The 14,404-nt window shown below is 46.1% G+C and overlaps 1 protein-coding gene across 10 annotated transcripts in view; it reads right to left on the bottom strand.

The window, feature by feature from the left end:
- WASF3 (WASP family member 3) overlaps nt 1-14,404 on the bottom strand; it is a 135,805-nt gene that overhangs the window by 75,416 nt on the left and 45,985 nt on the right. For 2 of the 10 annotated variants that reach the window (XM_045461856.1, XM_045462105.1), the window contains exons 1-2: nt 2,707-2,917; nt 2,350-2,467 (exon numbers count right to left, since the gene is read on the bottom strand). The exons of 4 other annotated variants lie outside the window; for them this stretch is intronic. The gene's annotated coding sequence lies outside the window, so the exon portion shown is untranslated. Of the gene's footprint in view, nt 1-2,349; nt 2,468-2,706; nt 2,918-3,814; nt 4,082-14,404 lie in introns of those variants that run through there. 4 more of the 10 variants (XM_045461679.1, XM_045462191.1, XM_045462284.1 and 1 more) reach the window with 3 other exon arrangements.

The raw sequence follows: 14,404 nt of genomic DNA, 5'->3' as shown, positions 1-14,404 counted from the left end.
CTCTCTGCCCCTCCCCTGCTCATGCTCTGTCTCTCTCTGTCCCTCAAAAATAAGCAAATAAATGTTGAAAAAAAAAATTTAAAAACACTGCAGATACAGAAATGCTCGTCAAAGAACTCACAGAGGCCAATACATACCGATAATTATGCTACAATAAGATAGTCACATGAAAGCAAGAGCGAGTCCAGAAGGGAGTGGAGCATATCATCAAACAGCTTCTCCGAGGACAAAGAGTCCTCAGGAGGAGTGAGGCCAGGCAAAGGTCATGTAGGCACAGGGAAGGAGCAGTGTGCAATGTCTGAGTGGGAGGAAAGCAACTTGAAATCCACTAAAGAGGATTCTCTGGATGTGCACGAATGATCTGTCGGCCAGCGGAGTCTTCCCAGATGAGACTGTCACCACTGCTTTGAAAGTGGGGAAAACAGATCGTTCAATGATACTCTCATTTAGACACGTCCCACTGGTTTGCTTACTTAAAATTAAAAGCAGCACATGATTTTCTTCTCCTTCCTTAGGAGCAGCTGTACGGCATGCTCTTGATTATGCAGAATGAAAGAGAAAAGTGAGTTTTTCCCAAGCAGTTTCCACTGGCGATCACCTTATTTCCAAACGCAGAGAATTACCCCTGGGTTTCGGAGTATCCAGGCCAAACTTTACCTCTGCCAGATCATCCTACTTGCATGATTCTCAAAGTAACCATGCACTTCACTTTAGAGATGGTCCTACCTAGCTAAGTGGGAAGGAAAGTGTCCCATATGCATGTTTCCTGCATGAGCGCAATCACGTGTGAATTCTTCCTTTGAGAAACACAACCATGAATTTTCCCATTTGCGTGAAATGCTACGTAACTATTAATCTGTTATTAGCTATCACTTGGTGAATGGTTTACTCAGGATTCAGCACAGCGCTCACGTGTCACATGGTATTTTAACTTATCCTCACAAGGCAGGTAACATCTATCTCCATCAAAAAATGAGGAAACCGAGGACCAGAAGGCGACGTGCCCAGGATGACCCAGCTTGGAAGCAGCGGACTCAGGACAGGTCCGTCTGGCTGCAGTCACTCTTTCGAACTGCGGTAGGGGACAGCCTCCTTTTGAACACGTACACATGCAGTTTTCTTTCTTCTTCTGCAGCTACCATGTCTAACCTAAGTCGGGAACCGTAAAAGTCTTGAAGAATCAACTGGGCTTTGTGACTGTGTTGCTTAATTTTACAGGAGAGCCTATCTTCAACTCCTCGGAAGCTACCGCTTAAGGTTATTAAGCGTGAAAGCCAGCACCTCTACTTAGAGGTGTCGTGTTAGCAAGCGCAGGGAAACACATTTATATGCAACACCAGAATTCAAATTCTATTTATGTCCCATGGTTAAGCTCTAAGTGGTGCTGAAAATGCTTGCCTCTCCGTGGCGACAGTCTAGGAGCACAGTTGTGCTTTAATTTCCGCCCCATGGGCCTGCGTCCATAATGGCCCCCCAGTATGATCGCCCTTTTCTATCTTCCATGCAGCCCAACTGTGCCTAGCCTTCAGAATGCAACAGCCTCCTTCACCAATCCATTCAGCCCTCTAGCTGCTCAATGAACAGTTATCTATTGTAGTAACGTGCTAGGCACTGTGTGTCCCCACCCCGGGGAGATCAAAGCCCAATCCCGCAACCCCAAGAACCTCTTGGTCCACCAGAAGAAAACTGCACAAAAAAGGAATTGGCATTCCACGCGATCAACATATACACATGGTATTAAGAAAGCGCAAGGCAGGGAGTGGCAGGAAGACACCGCAGCCCTGGTAACACAGGTGCCTTAATCCAGATGACAGATGATGCGGACCTGAAGTAATAAGATGGGAGAATTTTTTAGAGGGAACGCACTTGACAAACATAGGTATCAGGCAACGAAGCAGAAGGGATGCTGGGATGTCTCTCGGAAGGCAGAGTTGAGGGCTGCGAAGACAGCACGGTCCAGCTTAACCCCCTGCAATGACAGAAATGTCCTGTAGATGAACACCATCCAATATGGCAGCCTCCAGCCACACATAGAGCACTTGATGGGGCACCTGAAATGTGGTGAGTGTGGCTGAGAATCTGAGTTTGTCATTTTATTTCATTTTAACCAAACTTAAACAGCAACACGTGGCTAGCAGCTAACGGCTTCAACAGTGTAGCTCTTAACACTTCAGGCTTGAGATACTGAGTTGAGGGGTTACCATCAGTATCTGGGGAAAGGAATACCAAGAGAAAGACATACGGACACTCAGATATCTGTTGAATAGGCGAACGATAAGCAAATGAAAAGAGGAACAGGGTGACCTTGAAGGACTCCTCCCTTTAAAATCCCATCAAGGAGGTACCTACCCTTGCCCCTTCAGGTTTCAAATACTGCTTTCAGTATGGTGATAGCAAAATGCACTCGTGCTGCCTCCAAACCTCAGTCTAATTCTTGAAATACTGCTAAATTAAAATTCCTTATGCTCTTCAGTATAAAAAAAACAAAACAAAAAGAGAAAAAAGAAGAAAGAAAAAGGGTATCATGAAATTACAGCAAGTCATAACTTGGGGAATAATCCCAGACCCAGGATAATCAAGCCAGGATAAATAACTGTCTCGTAAAATGTGTCCTTTTCTAAAAACAGAAAGAAGCGGGGAGGAGGAGAGGACCAAACAGCTTTATGATGAGTTCAGGTCATTACAAATATATTACAGTCCGCTCACCTCCTACGCAGTTCAGCTGACATTCAGTTTACATTCCTCTATACTCTGCTGGGGCCAAGGATTGAATTTATCTCACGAAACACCTCATTTTGTCCCACGGAGCATTTTAAAAGGTCAATGATAATAAAGCTGTCCCTAGGAACATGCCCTTTTATCGTAGCTATCCACAACATCCAAGTCAATATGAGATAAATAACTCTGCGACACGAAAACAGATACTGTTCAGAAACCTGAGAACAGGTTGTGTCCAAATGACCAACGTTAATCCGCCAATATTATCCTAATCTGATTGTACTAGGATTTGTTTACTATTTTGGTCCTTGCCATCCCTCTTAAGCTTCCGAATTCCAGTTTTCCAGAAATGAGAAGCTGGCAGGTATACAATACCCACGGGTGTTCCAGATAGCGATTTCCCTGCCGCATTTCCCCGTGCTACCTTATTAACCACACTCCAGTTCGACGTTCCTCCCTCTCCATGAGATCACATCATCCATGTTCACAACCACTCACATACAAAGTTCTACTTACAAGACTGTTGGGCACCTGAGAACCGGCAGCCTCTGTTAGCTTCAGACAAACAGATCTCATCAGAATGTCTATTATGAGTGTTTTTAGCTAGAATCGTGTGTGTAACAACACGGTTAACACAGAAGTCTTGTGCTTCCCCTCGTTGGCCCCTCGGGTTGGATACCTGTGCCCCAAGTCCCAGCGCCACAACAGTCCTCCGTCTTTGAAATCAGAGCCAACAGGGACACGCTTGGCTGGCCCCACAGTTCAATTCAAAGTATTAGTGGGCTCTTTTGCAGAAGGGAGAGCGAAAACGTTAAGTAACAAGACAAGGTCTTGGCCTCCGGGAAGCTTGATCGGGGGGGGGGGGGGGGGGGGAGAGCAAATAAACACAAAAAATGTGAAACAAGCCGCACAAGAGATATTGCTATGAGTAGAACAAAAGTAACTGCAGCCGACTGCCATCCACTGAACCCCTACGTGTATCACACTCTCTGCCAGGTTCACTTTCATTCGTTAATTAACAAAACCACGTTAACGATGAGCGCAGATGAAAACTTCGCCCGGTTTTGAGTAATCTGCTCATTGAGAAAGGACTTACCCCGGACCTAAATACGAGGGTCATAAGACAGCATCTTCTTCCCCTTCACTTAACGAACAGCGTAACTACCCAGGAAACCACGAGGAGTGATCAATTCCTGATATAACGTGACTTCTGCAGAGATCCACAGCGGGCCCACACCTCTGGGCTAACGATGGTCAAGGAACCGAATAGCCCTGATAAAGATCGGGGTCACATCAACCACTCATCGATCCATCCAAACATTTGCTCTCTTCCTACTGTGCATGAGAAACACAGCCATGAGTCAGATGAAGGTGAGGCTGTACACGGCAAGACACCACACCGCAAGTTCAAAAGCGCCAAGTGGCAAGAGAGACACGGGTGACACGCTATGAGAGAAGAGAAGGCTAGTGCCAGCTGCGATAGACAAGAAAAGCCTTCAAATCCGCCTGGGGCTCAAAGTGACACCACGAGACTGATTACTGTCTTCTGAGATGCACAGACTACGCAAAGGGAATAAAAAGATAAATGCCGTATCATCGCTGGAACGTCAGGACATCACGAGGAAGTCAGGATCCTGAGCAGCAGATCCAGAGCTTCCTCACAAAATAAAAAGTATGCATCTGCCTGCCTGTCTCCAGGGAAGCTACGGGAAACTCCCAGGCAAGCGTTAGAAGGGGTCCAGAGCACCCCCCCCTCCATGTGAACGCATCTACTAGAACACTGCTCAGGGAGAGGGAAGCCATGATTTCGTAACCCCACGCATTAAGAAACACTACTTGACATGAGGCTTTCTTTCTTTCTTTTTTTGTTTTTTACATTTATTTATTTTTGAGAGACAGACAGAGAGACACAGCACAAGTAGGGGAGGGGCAGAGGGAGAGGGAGACGCAGAATCCGAAGGAGGCTCCGGGCTCCGAGCTGTGAGCACAGGGCCCCACGCGGGGCTCGAACTCACGAGCCGCGAGATCGTGACCTGAGCCGAAGCCGGACGCTCAATGGACTGAGCCAGCCAGGCACCCCCGAGCCTTTCTTTCTATTCAGTTGAAGCTTGCATCTTCCTAACCTCAAACCAATGCTCTGCTCCGCCCGCCGAGCCCAGGCAGAGGCTACCACACCCGCAGCTCTGCCAGCTTCCAAGCATCGGAGGGGACAGTTAACTGCTCCAGTCCCTCCAGCCTCTCCCAGGGGCCCTCCGGCCGGTGCTTTGGGAGGTGCAGTGCCCAGAACACCACACACCAGATGTCGCCCGAGGGAGGCAGCACACCCCTCCCCTTAAGGCGGCCAGCCTGCCAGTCTGCTCCACCGGTTTTCTCTTCCGGACGCCGCCGCCACGCCGGGCACACTCCTGCTCAGGACTGGCCCACCCCTCCGGAGCTCGATTCCCAGGCAGCCCTTTGGCAGGGTGGCCTCCTCCACGTCTCTCAAATTGCGATGGGGCCCCGACCCGTCCACCCCTGCCTTTCTTTACACCTGCCTCTCCACGGTTACTGGCTCTCCTACTGGGCCGACTCATGGCCCCCTGCAAAGCATCGTTCGGCTTCCCGGTAGCATCCCCTTCTCCCTTGTCCACCCCCACCAACCAGAGGCGCCATGCAGGATGCCAGGGTGCAGGGGGGGCTCTCAAGCCGGAATTGACTCCAACCGACTTCCCCACTCACACACTCCAAGACTTCGGGCAGGTTATTTGGGCTTAAACTTCCTGAACTACAATTATCACAACAGAATGCACCGAGCCACCAGGAGATCAAAGAATTTAGAGATTCAGGGGCGCCCGGGTGGCCCAGGCAGTTGGGTGTCCGACTTCGGCTCAGGTCATGATCTCACCATTTTGTGAGCTCGAGCCCTGCTTGAGCGCCGCGTAGGGCTCGGTGCCGACAGCTCGGAGCCTGGAGCCTGCTTCGGATTCTGTGTCTTCCTCTCTCTCTGCCCCTCCCTCATTTGTGCTCTGCCTCTCTCTCCTTCAAAAATAAATAAACGTTAAAAAATTTTTTAAAATGATGTTAAGTCATAAAAGCCTTATGAAACTTACCAACTATAGACATTTTATAAAATAATTATTTAAGGAGATGTGCAAACAGGATTAAGAAAAATATGAGGGGAGCCTGGGTCGCTCAGTCTGTTAAGTGTCCGACTTGGGCTCAGGTGATGATCTCACAGCTCCTGAGTTCGAGCCCCATGTCAGGCTCTGTTCTGGCAGCTCGGAGCCTGGAGCCTGCTTCGGATTCTGTGTCTCCCTCTCCTTCTGCTCCTCCCCTGGTCTCTCACTCTCTCAAAAATAAACATTAAAAAAATAATAATAATAAATAAAATAAAATAAAATAAACAGACATTAAAAAACAGGAGTCTAAAAAAAAAAAAAAGAATTTCGAGGTTGAAATGTTCAGAAATTCACGATAAACAGCATCCGATTTCAAAGGGGAAAAACGGATTATCGAGTTGTATGACATTTCTGCCTAATGCAAATGTTAAGTTTTTTTTATTTTCTATTTGTCATGTTTTTAATGCTCATGGCAGAGAGGTGTGGCCCCAGACAGCCACCTGTGAGCCCCAACACTTTTGACCCCTAACTGAACTCTTCACTACGAACATTTTTTCATTTTCATCTTAAAATTCTTAGGACCTAGCTCAGTGCTTGGCACACGGCCCACACTCAAAAATCATTTGCCAAATAAGTGAATTTTCTTGAATGCCTAGGTTAAAAAAAAAAAAAAAATCGCGATGCCTCTTCCTGACCTACTTTGACCGGGAAAGTTGGACTTGCTTGTGTCTAGTGACCCTGTATTGTCCCCGTGGGTCACCACCTTAAGTGCTGGGCTTTACCCAAGCAAAGAGGAGAATTGGGGTCAACAGAACACGCGTTTCAATTCAGCCAAATGGTTAATGAGCTTTTGTGCAAGGGGCATAAAAAGATAAATAATAACTGGCTGGAGATAAAATAAGGCTTCCGGCTTGAGGAAAGATTGCTGACTAGGAACAAGCTTTTTAAAAGCTGTTTGGCAACATTATGGGACAATCTACAACCATTAAATACAAATGTGGAGTGGTACCATCATGCCGTTTTCTTTCGAGACACTCAGAAGCAGCCAGAGATTGGAAGGAGGAAAGGAGCAGGCAGGACAGATGCAGGGGACAGAGGGACAGAGGTCCTGGTCGGGGAGTGGGCTGACCACAGGAGGGAGGGACAACAGGGTGAGGCCGAGGGGTCCCTGAAGTTTTCTTCCAGAATTCTGCAGACAACAGAGACACAACACTCGCACCCGCTAAGACATCCCAGAATTGCAGAATTTTTTAAACTCCTTTTCTTAAAAGTGGGACACTTTGTCCTTGGCTGATGTTCTGGCACTTTTCGTGTTGCTTGTGACCCCACAAAGATGACAAATCAATGATTCCGGGGAGGCCCCTGAACATAATGGCTTAAAACTTGAAACAGATCCAATTCAAGTGAAAGATTTTCTTGCCTAAACGATGTTATATATTTTTCTCTGCTTTAATTACTGAATCCTGTAATTGGAATTCATCACTGATTCAAAGAGATGCTAAAAATAGTCTGTTTCAGAATGTAGAATGAGAAGCATCATGTAATTTTGCTACTAAATGGACTTCTATTTTTTCACAGCTCAGTAACTTACTCTTGAAATATATCTCCTCTTTTTATTAACCAAAAACGTAAAACACTTCAGATGCACATTAAACATTAATTTTCAATATTAATTATGCATTTATAAGCTTAACATGAAATCTCAGACATAAACTAACCTTGCTTAAAAACAGCTCCTTTCCCTTTACATTGAATCATGACCTTCATGAAACACCTTTGATTGAAGAATGCAATGTCATTTACATGTGATAAATGAATTGAAACAAAGCCCAGCCGTGTTCCAACAGGCTCTCCAACTACAAATGGCAATTATTTTTTTTTTAATGTTTATTTATTTATTTTGAGAGAGAGAGAGCACGTGCGAGCAGGGAAGAGGCAGAGAGAGAACAGAGAGAATCCCCAGCAGGCCCCCGTGCTGTCAGCAATACACGGGGCTCAATTTCACGAACTGTGAGATCGTGACCTGAGCCAAAATCAAGAGTTGGGACGCTTAACCGACTGAGCCACCCAGGCACCCCACAAATGGCAATTATTAATAACAACTTACATTTGAACCCATGGTGCCATTTACAAAGTGCTTTCACATGAGTCACGTCATATACATAATCTCCACAATAATCCTCACGCAAACGGGAAAGGTAGGAATTACTTCCATTTTACAAACTAGGGAACCAGTTCAAAAACTGACACAGCACATGAAGGTGGGAGGGCCGTTCGCCCCCATCCTCCTCACCCTTAATCCCACTTTGTATTCCAAACTCAGCTCCTGCAAGGACACACTCTGTTACCTTCACCGGCTTCCTGGACCCTCCCCCGCCCCAGCCCTGCCAGGTCACCCCTTCCCTCCAACTCCAACAAAGCTCAAGGAGAGTACTACCCGGGTGTTCCCCAACACATCTACTTCCCATTGTGGTTGACCTTGGGATCCACCTGTTGTCTTCTCAACTCCGTTAGAATCACCTCGAGAATCTTATATTTCTTCGTGTCTAGAATCATGTACATAAAAAAGGCAGACACTGAACTATTTTTTATCGCACCACCTATCAAAGAATCATCGAGTAGACAAAGTCTCTCTTCTCCTACTTCCCAACTACGGCATCACTTGCAACTAGATTAGAAAATCCCGGAAGCCGTTCCCTGGCCATCATAAATAAATAAAAAAGAGGCTTTCTTAACAGTGATTAAAGTTGCTCTCCTCTTTAACAGGTATGAGTCTCTTCTGCTCTCCTGTAACTAGAAACTGCCCTGGTTTCCGACTGACTGCTCAGTTTCATAAGCTCCTGAGGTCCTGATTCACCGGCTGCCTGTCTGGGTTTTTTATCTCCTTGATGTGACCTGCCTTGATTCCCATATTCACCTGCTTTCTGTTCACGCCAGGATTCCTAAGTTCCAGCCCCACCTGGGTTCTCTTGACCCTGACTTTCGAACCCATCCTATCAACCACAGCAAACCCACTGCCACAGATACCGTCCAGGCCCCTACACAGGGACCTGCTGAGCCTCCTCTGTATGAGCGGTCAGGAGAGGGATATTGCCTTATTTTTTATCTTTAGTTTGCACCTGGATTCGGCATGTCCACAGCTATTTCGAGAGAAAGACGAAAGTAACACGGGTACCCGCGGCAGTGACTCTTCACTCCCCTTGACCTTATATCCTTCCTCTTCAAACTCATCCTAAACATTAGCGCAGCCCCGTCAGCAATCAACATCCTGTTGGAAACCAAACAGATCATAACCAAATCAGGATTACCATTCGGCTTCATTACCTATGCTGACTCTTCAATTTGGACAAAGAGAATTCTTACCTAACCGCACCAAAGTACTTGGGAAATCTGTGCATTATCAGATGGAAACGGCAGATGTAAGTGCTGCATTGCAGAGGCTTTTTTTTTTCTTCATTCCCATGACAATCTTTACATATCCCCAAATCCAAATATATTTCAAAGCTAGCTATGTAACACTAAACCTGACACAAAGATTTCACGTGCCATTCAACAAGTACCTTCAGTCATTTCCCCCGTTTCCACCCGCCCCCCCCACCCCAGGATAAATTATAGTACCAGCTAATATAACAAATGGGTCCATAAACTTCTACCCACGGGGGACCCTGTGCGTCCACAGAAGACGGACAAACACAGCAATAACATTTTACGGCACGTCTACGCTCAATTCCCTTGAGCCTCTGGTCACCCTAATGGACACCGGATCTAAAGTAACTGGGGAATGGCTGAATGGCTCACCACCAGACCAGACTACAAGAATACCACAGCTTGTGACAGAAGGCAAACACAAGGCGGGGGGGAATTATCACCACCCAAAAATGATTATATAAAATTTCAGTCACCTAGAAAGTAACTCATTGCCACTGAAAATATTTCTAGCATTAAATTGTCTCCTAGTAATTAAGTAGTAATCATGTGATTAGTGGCATCCAATGTGATCTTGGAGAAAACGCACACTGAGGACCAGCGGCTGCACGACAAAGGGGAAAGAACAGAGATGTGGCCATCGGAGACTGGCACTCCATGCCTGGATCCACCACCCAAAGCTGTGGACTCTGGGGAAGTTGTGACTCTCCGGGCCTCAGTCTCCCCATGTGTAAGGCCAACAGTGCCCTCCCCCACTCTGGAAGCACGAGGGGAGGATGAGCCATTCTGTCAAAGAATACAGCAAGGAGGCAGAGATGCTTCCTAAGTGGTGGCTGCTAAACACCTCCCACAGAAAGCTAAATGCACTTGTCGCGCACTTGGCGGGGCCTTGTCCTCCAACAGGGAGGCGGAAGCATCCCCGCCACAATCGGGCAGGGTTACTTAGGCCGCTATGGCACAGGAGAAATGCAGATACCGTGGCTTTTGTGAAGGCAGAGGACGTGCCGCTTTCTCATTCTCAAGTTACTGTAGCTAACACCCACCTGTCTAGAAATGACAAAGCGGATGCCCGTGGCAAGTGGCCAACGTACTGGCTGTGTCCCATCCAGCCCTTGCTTGATTTCTGCAAGTGAAGATGATGGCCAATCTACACACTGAGAGAAAAGGCATGGAAATGTGGATATTCCCAACAGTAGGTATTCTGATGTTTGAAATCCTCGGGGGGTTTTTTACTTAACAAAAGCTCTTTCACTTGTGTAGTTTTCTGTTAGGTTGGAATTCTGCATGAAATGCCAGCGGAATCTGTCAACCCCGAAGGCTATGAAGATGCCAAGATCCAGATTCTGTTCTGTTCTCTCCACCACCCACCATAATCCCGAAGAGCTGACATCACTCTTCTCTCCAAGTCGAGAAAAGCCCACTTCTCCCAAAGGCAGACCTCAAGTCCATGGAGCCTTTTGGCACAGGGGTCACGGTTACGTGACTGACTCCACGTATAAAGTGGACAGAGAGAATGAAAGTGACAACAACCTATTCAGGGGCAGGCCGCAGACATGAGACCACAATGCACTTCAGCCAGTTTCATATCCAGTTTTACTTTCTCCCTTCACAACTGCAGAAATAAAGGAAACGCCATGGAAATTTACTAAAATAACTACTATATAATCCAGGTACCAAAGACGTATAATGGTATCAATTTTCATGTGTCACAAGTGCAAAGAGATTAAATACTATTTTCTTCAGTTTCGATGCTTAAAACAAATGGCCCTTAAATCTATTAACAAAGAGGCCAGCAATATTAAAATCCTTCTGAAGGCAAGTAAACGAGCTATTGTACCTAAAAATACTGAAAAGAAAAAAACAGAGATACTAAAAAGACAATATTATTAAACTAACGAGATCATATGATTTCAATACATCACGGCCCTCCCTTACCACAACCTCAAGAATTTGCAACCAGATAGTCTCTACCCTGCCCGCAAGAAAGCAATCCGCTATTTACCACATTCCTGCAACAGTCAAGGAAAGACAGACAGAAGCAATCCGCTATTTACCACATTCCTGCAACAGTCAAGGAAAGACAGACAGAAGCGGGAAGGTGTGCAGAAATCTGCAAGGGAAACTGACGAGATTCGCCAGAGCGGTGGCAATGGTGACCCTGCATCTTGTTCGAGGCAGTAAGTGATTCAGAGAGGGTGCCCCGGCTCCTCTTTTGCTGACGACTTGAACGCAAGGAGATTAAATTCATGCAGAAAGGAGCTGAAAACATCTGGCCTCCAAGAGCAACCACCCAACAAAACAAAATCCCCGCTCCCATAAACACTGTGAGGTTTCTTACTGAAAACATCTTTTTGGGTCAGGGTTTGTGTTCTGAATTCTCTGCTGGGCTGAAATGTGAACCAGGACTGTATCACACAAGGACATTTAGAAAGGAAAAAAGGAGAAGCAGGCTAGCTAACATTTCCTGGGCCTGCAATGCTAATAAGCCAGGCACGCCGCTCAACTGCTCTACAAGCTTGTGTCTTTCACTTGATCCTCATGCTAACCCTATGAGGTTAAGTGCTAGCATGATCCCCATTTTACAGATGAGGAAACTAGGGAACAGAGAAGGGAATGGCCCAAGGGTCACACAACACATAATGGAGTGGAGATTACCACCTGAAAAGTCTCTGCTTCCAGAGACGATGCTGTTAACCACTATCCACCCCCTTTCATGTGAAATTAAATAAGAGTCTCACTGCAAAGTCAGGAAATGGAAAGCTATCAAATTTCCATTCCACTCACCTTACCGTGCACTCCACTCTGAAAGGTAAACTTCACAATCTCTCTACAGCAATCCTCCGAAAGCCGTTGGAGCCCTGGGAAATCTACTATGGACTTCTGCGTTCAGCACATCACTTAATCATTAGCGCCCAAAGAGAAGGCAGGTGGTATAAACCCCAATTAACAAATGAGTACTTTTCAGAGAGTAGGAATAACTGAATATTACCACCAGCATCTTAGTGGCAAAGGCAAGGTGAACTCCCAGCCCACTTATAGCAGATGATGCCTTTGGAAATATTTTGCCTACTTGGCCTAAATGAACTGAATCCCGTGGGATGACTGTTCACTTCCGTTCTATGACATTACACAGAGATGGCTTGCCCTAGGACTTCCAGAAGGATCCTGCTGTGCTCTAGATGTGCCTGCCAGGGGCAGGGGTAGGGGGGTGGTTGGGGAATAGCTACTCTAACAGGATCAACAGGAAAGTTGGCTGAACAGAGGCAGTGAACGCTCTCAGAATGTGAAAGGAAGAGCTGCTCCCCAAATACAGAACTGGCTCTAGTTTTCTAGGGCAATGATTTACAAAGTGCAGGGCCCCCATGGGCAGGGAGAAATGGAAACACAAAATGAATAGGGAGACAGAAGAGGAATTAATAAGCCTTACTCATAGTTAACATATGTAAGACACCGTGTCTTCCTGTGGACGACAGGTCAGCAGTCATGTATCAAGGTATTATAGGAGGTGGTCGGGGGAGGCTGCCCCAGGATGGGCCACTTTGGCATAAACATTATTTTGGGTTAAAGGTAATCAAAACCCAGCAGATGCAGGAAAAGCTCTCTCCCTGGTCCTCAACTGCTTAATTGCACTGGAAAGGAGAGCCTGCATCATGAAGAGAGCTATTAAGGGAGATTCCCCTTTACCTAAAAAACTGATCTGTATCACAGGGCAACTTGTTTTTCCAAACTTAGCTCCTCTCACCTTCCCCCTAATGATCTCCTCTCCTTTGTATCCTCAGGCCCTACCCCCCTCCATAGCTCATATAAGCTTCACGTTGCCTCATTGTCTTCAAAATTTCATGTCTGTGTGGATTCCCCTTTTATGTACACTATTAAATTTGATTTTCTCCTGTTAATCTGTCTCATGTCAATTTGATTCTAAGTCCAGGTAGAAGGATCCTGAAGGGCAGAGGAACGTCTTCCTCCCAACAGTATACAATTACGGGATAAGGAAAGGAGAGCCCTGCCCCAAGAGCTACTGGCAGGTGAGATGTTCTGCAGGGTTTCAGTCTACAGGGGCCCAGGCAAAGTGGAATTACAAGTCATTTTAACCAGTTTCAATAAAACTAATTCTCACAAAAATGAAAGAGGAGGGTAAAAAAAAGAGACTCCTGGAACAACAACAAAAGGATTAAATATTGATTAACACAAGAATAAGCTGATGTAGGAAGAGAGATGATCTATTTTCAGAAATACCAAATAAAAGCGGTCCTGTCTAGTTAACAGTAGGTTCACAACCTACTGGAAATATGTACAACCCCCCCAACACACACACACACACACACACACACACACACACACACAATGGAGTCCCAAACCCTTAGACCCTTCGATTCCTGGTTCTTCTTCCCCTCTCCGTTCACGGGCTCTGCAATGAGCACGTGCCAAAGAACAAAGGGAGGAGGGACTGAGAGTCTGTGTGTCACCTCAAGGAACGTACATTTGTTCCAATCAGACTACTTTTTGCCTTACGTGGGCACAGGCGACTTCCGGGGAAGGCTGTAACCCTGTAGTGCTCAGCCAATGAGGACCCAGGGGAGGGACTTGCCTCTGTAGTGCTCAGCCAATGAGGACCCAGGGGAGGGACTTGCATACTAGGAGATAAATTGTCTGCTGTAACTGCCCCAAGCATGCCTGTCCATCAGACACCTGCTCTTGCAAGACAATTGATTAAAGCCTTGCTTCACTGTGCTCCGAGTCTCTGCGTCCCTCCTTTGACTGGAGCAGTGGGCTTATTTCTCACAGCTAACAAGACAATGTCAAAATTGACACTTTGTCTAGGTAACTTCCTCTTGTCAGCTACATGAGTCAAATACAATCATAATCTGAACACATCTATAGAAATCAACTTAAAATTTTTTCACAGTCATCAAAGCAATGAATTCAGATAAATTTATATCCACTGTCAACAATTTCAGGTAAATATAAAAATTTTTAAATTTTATGAATCTTATAATGCTTAAGGTCTTAAAACGTGGGAAAAATACAGTTTAATAACCTAGTATATATCTATAATTTGTAAGATATGCAGGGGCGCCCAGCGGGCTCAGTCAGTTAAGTGTCTGACTCCTGATTTTGGTTCAGGTCATGATCTCACAGTTCTTGAGTTCGAGCCCCACATC

This window comes from Leopardus geoffroyi, chromosome A1, assembly GCF_018350155.1.
Source record: "Leopardus geoffroyi isolate Oge1 chromosome A1, O.geoffroyi_Oge1_pat1.0, whole genome shotgun sequence".
NCBI lineage: Eukaryota > Metazoa > Chordata > Mammalia > Carnivora > Felidae > Leopardus > Leopardus geoffroyi.
The sequence above is the reverse complement of the archived record's forward strand: the minus strand, read 5'-3'. Positions and strand labels throughout refer to the sequence as shown.